At 39.7% G+C, this 13,315-nt stretch overlaps 1 long non-coding RNA gene across 1 annotated transcript in view; it reads left to right on the forward strand.

The window, feature by feature from the left end:
• LOC142827162 (uncharacterized) overlaps nt 1–13,315 on the forward strand; it is a 531,561-nt gene that overhangs the window by 302,694 nt on the left and 215,552 nt on the right. Inside the window, exon 2 of the long non-coding RNA XR_012901630.1 lies at nt 7,969–8,019. This is a non-coding gene — a long non-coding RNA (uncharacterized LOC142827162). The remainder of the gene's footprint in view (nt 1–7,968; nt 8,020–13,315) is intronic.

A 13,315-nucleotide genomic window follows, 5' to 3' on the forward strand; every position in this document is an offset into this window, starting at 1 on the left:
AGTCTAGGTATATGACACCCACCGCTTCTCCCTTATCCACAAGGCTCGTTATCCTATCAAAGAAAGCTATCAGATTAGTTTGGCATGACTTGTTCTTCACAAACCCATGCTGGCTATTCCCTATCACTTTATTACCTTCCAAGTGTTTGCATATGATTTTCTTAATTACCTGCTCCATTATCTTCCCTGGGACAGACGTTAAACTGACCGGTCTGTAGTTTCCTTGGTTGTTCTTATTCCCCTTTTTATAGATGGGCACAATATTTTTCCTTTTCCAGTCTTCTGGAATCTCCCCTGTCTTCCATGATTTTTCAAAGATCATAGCTAAAGGCTCAGATACCTCCTCTATCAGCTCCTTGAGTATCCTGGGATGCATTTCATCAGGGCCTGGTGACTTGCTGACATCTAACTTTCCTAAGTGATTTTTAACTTGTTCTTTGTGTATCCTATCTTCTAAACTTACCCTCTCTCTGCTTGTATTCACTATGTTAGGCACACCTCCAGACTTCTCAGTGAAGACCGAAACAAAGAAGTCATTGGGCATCTCTGCCATTCCAAGTTTCCTGTTACTGCTTCTCCCTCCTCACTGAGCAGTGGGCCTACCCTGTCCTTGGTCTTCCTCTTGCTTCTAATGTATTTATAAAAGGTCTTCTTGTTTCCCTTTATGCCTGTAGCTAGTTTGATCTCATTTTGTGCCTTTGCCTTTCTAATCTTGCCCCTGCATTCCCGTATTGCTTGCCTATATTCATCCTTTGTTATTTGTCCTAGTTTCCATTTTTTATAGGACTCCTTTTTTATTTTGAGATCATGCAAGATCTCCTTGTTAAGCCAAGCTGGTCTTTTGCCGTATTTTCTATCTTTCCTACACAGCGGAATTGTTTGCTTTTGGGCCCTTAACAACATCCCTTTGAAATACTTCCAACTCTCCTCAGTTGTTTTTCCCTTCAGTCTTGCTTCCCATGGAACCTTACCTACAAGTTCTCTGAGATTATCAAAATCTGCCTTTCTGAAATCCATTATTCCTCGTAGAATGAAGTTTACCATTGTCGACAAAACTGCCGCATTCTGTTGACTTACTGTTGACAGAACTCGGCGGTAGTATAGATGCAGGTATAATTTTGTTCACAAAAATCCACTTTTGTCAACAAAACCCTGTAGTCTAGACACACCCATGGATAGTAGCATAAAATGGCACTTGGTTTACTGTTGTCATAGGGACATCTTGTAGGATCAGGATGATGAAGGTGTGAAGTTCCTAAGAGATGATGGGAGTGGCAGCTATGTTGGCAAAGGTCCCTTCAGCCCTTGATCACAAACAGCTGCTTCTTCCTGATTTTCCTCCCAAAATCTTTTTTTTTAACGTTTTTTGAAAGAGGAATGATGGGTGGATTAGACCATTCCTCATTCTTTTGTTCACCATTTAGGCCTAATTTTCAATACACCAGTTTGGGGGCACTGATTTTGGGCCATACATTTCACTGTTTTTCCAGGAATGATCTTAAATCTACCCTCAAATATCTGTAGATTTGTTTTATTTGTACTAATTCATTCATTCTGTCTTGTGCACTTTTCCCTATCAACATTTATTGTTTTAGATTCAAACATTTTATCACATTTCTCTCCCGTCCTACAGCTGGGCTCATATTTAGGGTATATTTTAGGCCCAGTTATTACAGTAGAACTCCTGCCTCATGTAGGAGGTGACCCCAAAATGGGGAGAGCTCTTGTCACTGTATTCTGGATTTGAGATCTTAGAGGAGGAATCAATCCCAGTGCACTCTTTCTCTCTGTCTCCCCGCCCCTCCACTGGGAGTTGCAGGAGCTCATGCTCCATGTGTAGCTTCTAGAAAGGGTATGGATAGTTCGATACTTGTCCTAGGTTAACTGTTACAGCAACTCTAACCAATTCCAGACATTGAATTGAATCTCTGAGGGCGTGTCTACACTACACCCATAGCATGAAATAAGCAACACAATTTGAGCTACGTAAATTGCCTAGCTTATTTTGAGTCAATTTCAAAATAGCATATTTCACAATTTGGTGCTGTCTACACAGCACTTATTTTGAAATAAATTGCTATTCCAAAACATCCCTTACTCCTTGTGGAATTAGGTTTACAGAAACGTTGAAATAGCGATCCTGTTATATTTCAAAATAACGGATGTACTCAAAAAACATGGAATAGCTCTGGAATCACAAAATAGCACTTTTAGTGTAGACGTAACCTGAGAGAACAGAAATGGGTTAAGAAGTTGCCTAAAGTCCTACAGTAAAAAGGTTTTAATAATACCAATTTGACCCACCTTGACTCATCATAAGCATACATCTCTATCCTAGTTAATCAAATCCAATTCCAGCAATCCTGAGGAAAGACAATCATTTTTCTTTGTTAATGCTCAGATAGCATGACAGAAAACCGTTTCAGAAATGTTCACTTTATAAGGACTTTGTTTTCCCCTCTGCTGGTCTCCATTGCCATAGGACTTGTTTACTCTACCACTTAAGGTGATGTAATATATGTTGCTCAGAGTGTGAAAAGGCCTCTTCTTGACTAGACTACAGGAGGTATCCCGGAAAAACTCTGCCGTGTCCAGGGAACGTGGTTGCTCTTCCGACATTTTTTGCAGAAGAGCAGATGCACTCTTTCGGAAGCCCTGTCTTCCTCGTCTCATGAGGAAGAGGGGTTCTTCCAAAAGAGGAGGTTCTTCCGAAATTTGACCCAGTGTAGACGGGCCAAATTTTGGAAAAGCCTCTTCCAAAAAAACAATCGGAAAAAGGTATGCAAAAAGCGGCAGTCTAGATTTACCCTGAGTCATATAAGTCACATTGACTGAAAGCGGTGTCTACACTGTACAGTGTTGGTGGAGGCTGAGCTCCTGCTGACATAGCTTCTGCCTCTGTCTTATTCTAGGACATTTTGTGCACAGATAGGGCACAATGTTAAGGTAGCAATTAACTATTGCCTCTATATAAAATCATGATATGCCCACAAAATGATTAGGGGTTTGGAAAGGGTCCCACATGAAGAGAGATTAAAAAGTCTTGGACTTTTCATCTTAGAAAAGAGGAGACTAAGGGGGGATATGATAGAGGTATATAAAACCATGACTGGTGTGGAAAAAGTGAATAAGGAAAAGCTATTTACTTATTCCCACACTTCAAGAAGTACTAGGGGTCCCCAAATGAAATTAATAGGCAGCAGGTTTAAAACAAACAAAAGGAAGTTTTTCTTCACTCAGCACACAGTCCACCTGTGGAACTCCTTGCCAGAGGATGTTGTGAAGATTAGGACTTGAACAGGGTTAAAAAAAGAGCTAGATAGTTTCATGGAGGTTATATCCATCAATGGCTATTAGCCACGATGGGTAGGAATGGTGTGGTTAGCCTCTGTTTGTCTGGAAATGGGTGACAGGAGGGGATCACATGGGGATTACCTGTTGTGATCCCTCCCCCTGGGGCATCTGTTATTGGCCACTGTCGGCAGAAAGGATACTGGGCTAGATGGACCTTTGGTCTGACCTAATATGGCCGTTCTTATGTGGTAATTAACCTTGTCATAGGGACAATAGTATGTTGTTTGTGTAAGCGTATAAAGAGGAGTGTCAGAGGGACGTGTCTTTGTCCAGCTGAATGGACAATCCTTCACCGAGTTCATTGTTATGGGGATACATGTCTTAGCCCTGTAGAATTTGCTGGGAGCTACTACTGAACTGCGTTGACAATAAACCCAGCCAAGTGCCTTCACTGTGGAACCAAGTCTGGGGTCTTTTGAGGTAGTTCAACTGAGGACTACTGTGACAGATATCTACAAGGAGGTGGGACAGCATACACTGAGAACACAAACACACAGCCAATAATCTATTATAGTTGCCAATTCCATACCCGGATTTTTTCCATGTTTGTACGTGCAGTGGGAAACAGGGGCTTTGAATGGAAGTGCTTCAGCAACCCTCGCTATATCTGTCCGTACAGGAATCAGTACAATAACTACTGAAATGCAACCATCTCTAGTATGTGACACAGCAGCACTAAACAATGGTTTAGAGAGTTATTCTCACATATTTCAGTTTGGGAGGTGGAAAACACCATCTAACAGAAATTGCAGTGGAAATTTGCTGTAGTGAGGAAGAATGTATTTGAAAACATGCAATGGCACGTTTAGTAGTCACAACTGGCATAAGGTTGATATCTCACCTGGAGTACCTTTAGTCACATGGTAGCTCTAATATCATGGTGAGTCATTTGTTATTAGCTCAAAGTGAAGAATGCAACCAATGTATCATCCTGTGAAACTACTGATCCTAGTCTCTTGATGGACGGGTCTGATCCAACTCCTACTGAAGGCAGCAAATACTTTGCATTGATTTCAGTGGGAGTTGAATTAGTCTAGATACAAATAATATTCTGTGAGGGCAATGAGAGTTATTAGTGTAATCGAAAGGGAGAATCAGTCTGGCTTTCTGATTTCTCTGGAGGCCTCCTTTTCCAGACATTATGAACCTGTCCTTGAGCAACTTGGGGATAAGAGATCACAGCCAAAGCTCACATGGCTGAAGTCTGTATTGGAATGAATTTACCTAAACTATTGGAATACAATTAATATGGTCAGTATACAACACAGCTTCCGAGGTTTGTTGCAAGGATGACGGTGGATTGCGTTTCTTTATACTAATTATTTCATACTGTGAGGGCTTAAAAAGGGAAGGTGAAATGCTCAATAGATGACGGTTAAGCAGCTGTCACTAAAACCATTGTGGTACTTTAAAAAAATGAAGACAGGTAAATATGGCATTTCACGGAATGTAATCTCCATTGTGTTTTCCTTTAATACCACTCACCACATCAGTTCTGTACTCTGTTTAGAAAGGCTTAATACCTTATCTGAAGAAATCCCACTCAGTCTTCTTCATGAGAAGATAATGACAGGTAATATCCCTAAGTGCATTAGTCATTCACAAACACTACTATGTATTGTGGGATTTTATGCCGACATCATTTTATGCCTCTGTGGTTCAGAATTTTAACAAATTAGATTGCATTACTTCCATGAAGCTCAGTGGTATAAGGAGGCAGAATAAATATCTCCTTAAACTGTATGTGTTTAAGCTTTTATACATTTCTCCCGTCAAACAAACCAATATGGCAACAATCATCACAAAGGCTTGCAAGTACTACATGATTATATCTATTTACCATTGTTGTCAAAAAGAGTCCTGAATCTTTCTTGCAAGTTGCTAGGGATGGCCTGAAATGCAATGAACTGATCAGGATTTCAAACACACTAAATTGTATAGGTACATGGATCTGAGACTTTTTTTTATATTTTTGCATGTGTATTTCCCCCCCACAATCTGTGGCATTTGGATACTAATCCCATTGTGTATGTCTACACTTGCAGCCTAATTCAAACTAGGGCTTCAAATGTAGGCATTCGGAGTTGCAAATCAAGCCCTGGATTTAAATATCCCGCGCTTGATTTGCACCTTCCTGGCTGGGCGCCATTTTTTGAAATTTACAAGCTTGAAGTAACTGCTCGCGTCTACACGCGGCAGTTAAATGGGCGTTCGAAATAAAGCCCTAGTTCGAACTACCTGTTATTCTTCCTGCAATGAAGTTTAACAGGTAGTTTGAACTAGGGCTTTATTTCGAACGCCCATTTCACTGCCACATGTAGACGTGAGCAGTTACTTCGGGCTTGTAAATTTCAAAAAATGGCGCTCGGCAGGGAAGGTGCAAATCAAGCGTGGGATATTTGAATCCCAGGCTTGATTTGCAATTCCGAATGCCTACATTTGCAGCCCTAGTTTTAATTTGGCTGCAAGTGTAGACATACAATTGTTAGTTCATGTATGCTTCTTGATCCTGGTTATTGGTCTGAGCCCATGCCTGAAAATCACACGGGGGCAGATTTGGTCACTTACTCACAATGAATAGCTATGAAGTGAGATATTACTCAGTGTAAGCATGACCAAATCTAGCATGTAACAAATATAGCTAGTACTGCTACCAAGTTCATAAGCAGTCTAGATATGTCTGAACAGTTTTTGCACCAAGAAAAAAGAACTATATAGTGTAAAACACAGAAGTAACTAGAAAAAATGTCATAAAACCAAGGAAGGAAAAATGTAAAAATGTAGACAAATAAAAAGAAAAAAGTCTTCCCAACAGACAGCTGTGATATAGTGTCGAATAGTCTCCAAAATGACGGTGATATTAGCTAATTAAAATCTATGTAGGCAAAAATGAACTGTAAAGAAGCATCCAACATTGCCAGGAGGAGGGGATGATCCAAAAGATATTTTCAACTTTGTAACTTCTAGCTTTTCGGATTTATATAGTAAGAGCTAGTTAGTATACTGATTCTTGGCCAAGAAAAGAAGAAAATATCTGCATTATTTACCAAAGTAAGACATACCTAAATCTTGTAGCCTAATCAGGTGAGAGCACAGTCTTGCTCTATAGATAGAAGGCTGTCTCAGATTTACCCTCTCCTAGGGTTGCTCCCGGGATTGGTACCATTTCCCCTCTTCTGGGCTTGGCTTAAAAACAAAATCTAGGCCTTATTGAAGAAGGTAAAATATATTCTAAGCATTTTGCATCTCCTTACAACTCCTTTGTTCTCCAATCCAGTAAGGAAGGATAAACTGTCTCTGTCTCTCACAGTTAAGAACCTCCATGAATCTATCTGTCTCTTTTTTGACCTCTGTTACAGTTCTAGCCTTCACTGCATCCTCTGGCAAGGAGTTCCACAGGCTGACTATGCACTGAATAAAGAAAACTTCCTCTTGTTTGTTTTAAACCTGCTGCCTATTAATTTCATTTGGTGACCCCTAGTTCTTATATTGTGGGAATAAGTAAATATCTTTTCTTTATTCTCTTTTTCCATACCACCCTTAATCTTGTACATGTTGGTTTGAGCAAAACACCTCTATCCAATATGTTTCATCTCACTGCATCTGTAAGAAGGAGGCAGTGTGTTCTTTTATTTGAGAAGCATGATTGCACCATAACCTGTTATCGGGGTGTTGTGGTAACATGCTCCTAGAATGTGTTTATGTGAATACAGAGAGCCTCAGAGTATTTGTGTTTTTGCTTCACCAGCCCAGTTCTTGCCAGATTCTGTGATCTTTCAAGCACACAGGTTTTGTATCAGGGCCTAACTTCTGTTCACAACCTGATTTTTCCCATTGTTGTTTTGTTTTTTGCTGGTTTTTTGTTTGTTTGTTGTATCAGCATGGCCTGGCTACCTCATTTCAGGCATTAAGCCTTATAGCAGGCCTTGTGTCTCAGGCTCTCTCTCTCTACTACCGTAACTTGGAGTGTTTATGATAATGCTACAAGATGCATTCCACATTGTGGCTAATGGAAGGGGAAATTCTAACCTGCTCATTTCTCTCTTTAAGTATCAGTGTGTTTCAGACTGATGGTAAATGTAGGGTCAGATTCAATTCTGACTGAAGTCAGTGGGAGTGATGTTGAAGCCAGAAGGGGCTGGACAGGACCCCTATAATCTAATTTCACTTTAGTAAATCAGGGACCTGAAGTCAGGACTCCTGGGTTATATCTCAGCACTTACTGACTCACACTATGACCATGAGCAAATTGTTTAACCTCAGTGCTTTAGTCTGCACATGGGTAATATAGATTCAACACTTCACAGTGCTTCTAGAAGATTTATCTAGTGTAATTTAATGTATATTTATAATGTATAGTTTAGTGTATGCTTATAATGTATAATTTATGGCTTTGTGATTGCAATATGAAAGGTGTGATAGAAGTGCAAAAAAATTACTACACTTATTAAAATCTTCAGCTGGCATAAATCAGTATTTGTTCTCTTAAAGTCAATGGAACTGTACTGATTTACACCACTTGGGGGATCTGGCCCATTTAGCTATGCTTCAGTTATTACCGTATAATTTGGAAAGAAACTCAGCAAGCATTTTTTATTCCTCTTCTCTCCCCAGGCTTCTATAACTGTCAAGGAAAACTGACTTTAAAATATAAATGACACACTGGTAAGTAATATTTGATTAAATTTGTACATTTTATTTTTGGCACATTATGTTAAATAATTTGATCTCATTTAGCAGCAGCTGATTCTTTTAATATTGCCTTAAGCACAGCACTCATTTTGTTAAAGGAAATGTATACTTTTGTGAATTTTCCTATCTCATCGACTAATGTGGCATACAGCTTAATATTCACTCTCTTCTTTTGCATCATTTCTGGGTGACTTATAGGTCAGTTGAATGTAGCACTGAGCCCTTTAGAAATTAGAATCATTTGTAGATTCTCACGGTGATGCTGGTTGCCTATCATTCCTGAAGTTCAAAGAATGCCATGGACGTGAAATTCATCCTCCCTTTTTTAAATCTGTAGGAAAGGCTGCATGGGCATTGACAGTTACCACACTCAATATGTCTCAGTCTGACAATCCATTAAAATAGTTCCATCTTGGCTTAAGTTAGTATTGATATACTTTCAGTGCTCTAATTTATACCATGTATCTTGGAAATATAACTTTTCCAAACCATGATTTTTAAAGGTTTTGTTGGGAAGTACAGCATTTTAGTCAGTAGACAGGATGCTGATGATTGCAGTGAAAATTGGATTGTACTCTTATAAAAGTGTGCAAATAAATACATGGATAAATAAAATGTAATAATATATTTATAACCTATACATTTCCATTAACTCCAGGGGGTGTTATCTACTGAACAATGGGGGATCTGATCATTTAACCATTTTTAATTGTATAGTCTTTAGTGATATTGGCTGGTACTCTACACGCTACCAAAATCTCTGTGTCTCTGATAACTATACATGAATAATTAGGATACACAAACCTATCTAATTAATAATTCAATCAAGAAGCTGTTAAGGCATTTGATATGTTTTGGTTTTAATCAACATAGCTGATGTTTATGTTTATCCTTGAATGTTAGGGTATAAAGATTTGCAATAATTTAGGATGTGACTATTTCAATAACATTAAGGGCTGAAAAAGTTCATGTCCTCTGAAGTTATATTTCTAAAAGATTTAACATGCTGTGCAAGAAGGAAGTGGAAAAATAGCTTGCACTCTGTGATACCTATTGATGATTGACAATATATTTGCATACTATGCAATTAAATGACTTTTTAGAGAGACGTAAACCCAAAGACCTTTTTTTAATAGGATATAAATTTCAGAGCAACCAAAACAGATGCAACATTTGAGGCAGATATAGCTTTGTATAATTGCCTCCATGGGAAAATGTTTTTATTTGAATGCTCTACCATTTTGTCTTCTCAAAGTACTTTTTCTTGTTAAATAATTGGGAAAGTTAGTCAACCAAATCAAAAGAATAAAAAAGCTCACACTTAAAAAGTGAAATGAACAGAAAGGAATACAGGTGGCACTATTAAAACACAAACACAGAGAGAGAACTCCTCCTTGGCTATGTTTTTGGTTCTCACCTTTTCCTTATTGAAGTTCAGCATGTGTAAAAGTATATATGATAATCTTAAAGTTATATTGACTTGATTAAGTTTAGTTCAAACCACTGAAGGATGAAAGTGGATCCTTGCCAGGCATTTTAAATATTTTATTCATTCTTTTTCCCTCAAAAAGGGAAGCATTATTTATTTATTTATTTATTTATTTATAATATTTTTACCCTGTATTACAAGCACCAAGTTTCAAATATTCTGGTAGGCTTCTGAATTTATATAGCTCCTTTTCAGCAATTGTACACAGGGAAAGGGAGAGCTTATTCCATTGTGGCATTCAGAGGTCAGTGTATCCCTAAGGAGGTAGGTGTGGAAAATTAAATTGTTTCATAGTCACAGTTTGTGACATGGGAAGATCATAGAGTTGCTGATTGGGCAAAAAAACTGGACAAATGAAAAGCTTTAAGAAAAACAGCAAGGATCCCAAGAGATGGCAACACTGATGGGTAGGATCTTTTAAACCACAATATTCATACAGGGGCACCTGGGCTAAGGGTCTGTCTTCTGCCTGTGCTGTGCTCACTTCAGGATCAGATGAGGTGAGGTTATGTGCTCAACCACCGTCAATTAGAGTATAATGCAGAAGAGAGCACAGGTGTTGCTGAATTTACACTCTAAATAGGCAGTACCGTTTTAAATAGGTGGTACCAATACATGTGTTGTAGAATGGGGGGGCTATTGTCATGGTTAAGGGGATTGTCTGAGGTTCAGCACGGCTGATTTCTGTTCCCAGCGGTAACCCAGATCTTCTGGATGATGTTGGACACTTAGGGTGTGTCTAAACTACACCCCTCTGCCAACGGAGGGATGTAGATTAGGCACATTGCTATTGCAAATGAAGCGGGGATTTAAATATCCCGTGTTTCTTTTGAATAGAAATGGCCGCCACGTTTTGCCGCTGCGGTACTTTGCCAGCAAAAAGTGGCAGTCTAGACGGGGATCGGTCGACAAGGAAAGCCTTTTCTGACCGATCCTGTAAGCCTCGTTGCCTTTTGAAGAACCTTTCCATTGGTGACTTCATTGTGCCCTGTGGTATTGAGTATTAGGTGTAAATTGTGTAGGTAGAAACTGTTTAATCTTTTTCTTGATAAGCATAAGTCATCCATGCTTCCCCACCATACATGAGCGTGCTGAGGATGCAAACTTGGTACACTAGCATGTTTGTCTTGATGGCAATCATTGAGTTGTTTCATGCTTTTTTACTTAGTCGAAGTAAATAAGGTACTAATTATAGGGAATTTCTGTTTGCTGAGGATGCTGCTCTCATAGTCCTCCATGAACTTACAGACTGCCTTTTGAGTACCCATCAGGCATTTGCTATCACCCTCAGCATCTGGAAAATGGTTGTATTAAGACAGGGGATTACACAAGATCCTTCTGTTACATAAAATGCAAACCAGCTAGAAGCAGTCCACAAGTTCAGCTGTTTGGAGTCTATAGTGATCTCTTACTGGGTGAAGAACTAAATGTTCACATTCAAAAGACTGCCACCAGTTAGCAGACTAACTGAAATGATGAAGTAGGGATAAATATTTACAATAATTATGCATATTATAGTAGCATATAGCAGTGTCAACTGAGATTGAGCTTCGTTGTAGAGACATATATTAAGAGAGAGTCCTTTCCCCAGAGAATACAATCTAAAAAAGACAAGAAGAAGAAGAAGTGAAGGGGAACAGAAGTACAGAGTGATAAAATAACTTGCCCAGTATCACTTACAAAGTCAATGCTAGATCTAGGAACAGAAAGATATCCTGAATCCAAGCCCAATGCCCCCTATTACAGTAAACTTCCGATAATCCGGCACCTTTAGGACCCGGGGGTGCCGGATTATCAGATATGCCGGACTATCGGAAGGGGGTGCTATGAAGGGCCTGGGGTGGGGTGTGGAGGGGATGCTGGTCAGTTTCAGCAGCGGTTGAATCGGGGACGCCTGGGACAGAGCAGCTGGGGCTGCCCCTCGGCGCTGCGATGCTGCGGGACCAACCGGGCAGCACTCCAGCTGCTCTTCCCCAGGCATCCCCAAGAGCAGCTGGGGTGCTGCCGGGTTGGTCCTGCAGCCCTGAGGGGCAGCGCTATGGGACCAACCCAGCAGCACCCCAGCTGCTCTGCCCCCGGCTTCCCCGATTCAGCTACTGGTCAGTTTCAGCAGCGGCTGAATCGGGGAAGCCGGGCGCAGAGCAGCTCCAATTGTCCAGCAGCCGGAGCACTTCCAGGTTCCTGATGGTGCCGGACCATCAGAAGTGCCGGAGCATTGGATGCCGGACCAATGGAGTTATACTGTTACTGAACAATACTTCTTCTCACCATGCCTGCCAGATTTTGAAAATCTGAAATCAGTTGATTGGGTCTCACATGACCTCTCTCTTTGAGTACCCTAGGGCTAATCACAACAGGAAAGGTTTGCAAACCAGAGCATTCAAGTTAAGAGCTTTAAAACACTCATAATTTAATCTGCTGGGACTTTGGATGTCCAGCAAGAATAAATATAGGAGACAATTTTAGCATTTCTTAATCATGCTTAGAATCCTCTGGGCCCCTTGGCTTTACTGCTACTCACTATTATTCACCTACCCTTAATAGGTATAATTTTATGGGAATTCACATGACGTAGCATGATGGTTTCTTGCTGAAGGCCCCAGCAAGCCTTGCTTGTATTGCTCATGTGTTACAGTAGGGGAGTGTGACTCATACAGTATTTGTGAAAATAATTCCTAATCTGGTGTGATAGTGCTAAATTATGGAAGAACAATGCTAATGTAAAGTGATGTACCAGCAAGACCATTTTATAATGTGTCCTTTTCTGCAATTTCCTACTTAACCTATTTCATGCCTATTTAAAAAAATCAGAGAGAAAGTAATGGAAGAGACAGCATTCCAATATAACCTTTGACCACAGTCACTGGCTTTAGAGCAGTTATTAAGGGTTATAAGAGTTAAATTAGCTATCCTAGTTTAAAACAGGGCTAAATTTTAACTTTACAATCTGCCCTGAGCACAGGAGGTAAATGAATAAGGGAAAGGCAGTACCTAGTAAGGGAGATGATTCCAAGTGAAGCAGGTACACTGAAAAAAGTTACTGAGGTCGTGTTGTGGGAGAAGCAGGACGATGGGTCATTGAATTTAGCATCATGAGTAAGAGTGTGGGATAAGAGTAAGAGGGGTAGGTGCGGGAAATGTGACAAGATGAGATGTAGGAAGCAGCAGAGGTATGCAAGACATTTTAAACATTTGTCTTCTTATTCAACAGTCATGTCATAATCTGAGTTCAACCATTCAAATGATTTCATATATAAAAGAATTTGTAATATGGTAATGATTTCCTCCCTGAAGTTCTGGTCTTGAGTATGAAGTCCCCAATTTGGAGAAATGAAAATCGTCTCAAGTTACCAGTTCTATGGAATTTAATCGAGAACATTTCCATAAATATTAGACGGGTGATGACAAATCTTGCATTGACATGCTACATTTTAAGAACCACCTTACACATAACAAACATAGGCATAGAGAGATTGAGGGATTTAACTAGCAGAGTGGAAAATTGAACTCTAATCTCAGGAGTCCTAGTCCCAATGTCCAATGGCATCCTTCCTTTCGGTGATATTACATAGTTTGTGGTTAAACATCAGTCTAAGGAAAGTGGTCTTGCTCCAAATTCTCTAGCATTTGAATACACAGTAATTTAACTTCATTTCATTTTCAGTGTTACTTGGGGGCTGAAAATGTGGATGAGGGATTGGTGCTTAAGACAAAAGCATCTTTATAATGATCACATTTTGCTTTCCTTAAATTAAAACAATAACATGAAATGATGTTTCA

Source organism: Pelodiscus sinensis, chromosome 1 (assembly GCF_049634645.1).
Source record: "Pelodiscus sinensis isolate JC-2024 chromosome 1, ASM4963464v1, whole genome shotgun sequence".
In the NCBI taxonomy this organism is placed as follows: Eukaryota; Metazoa; Chordata; order Testudines; family Trionychidae; genus Pelodiscus; species Pelodiscus sinensis.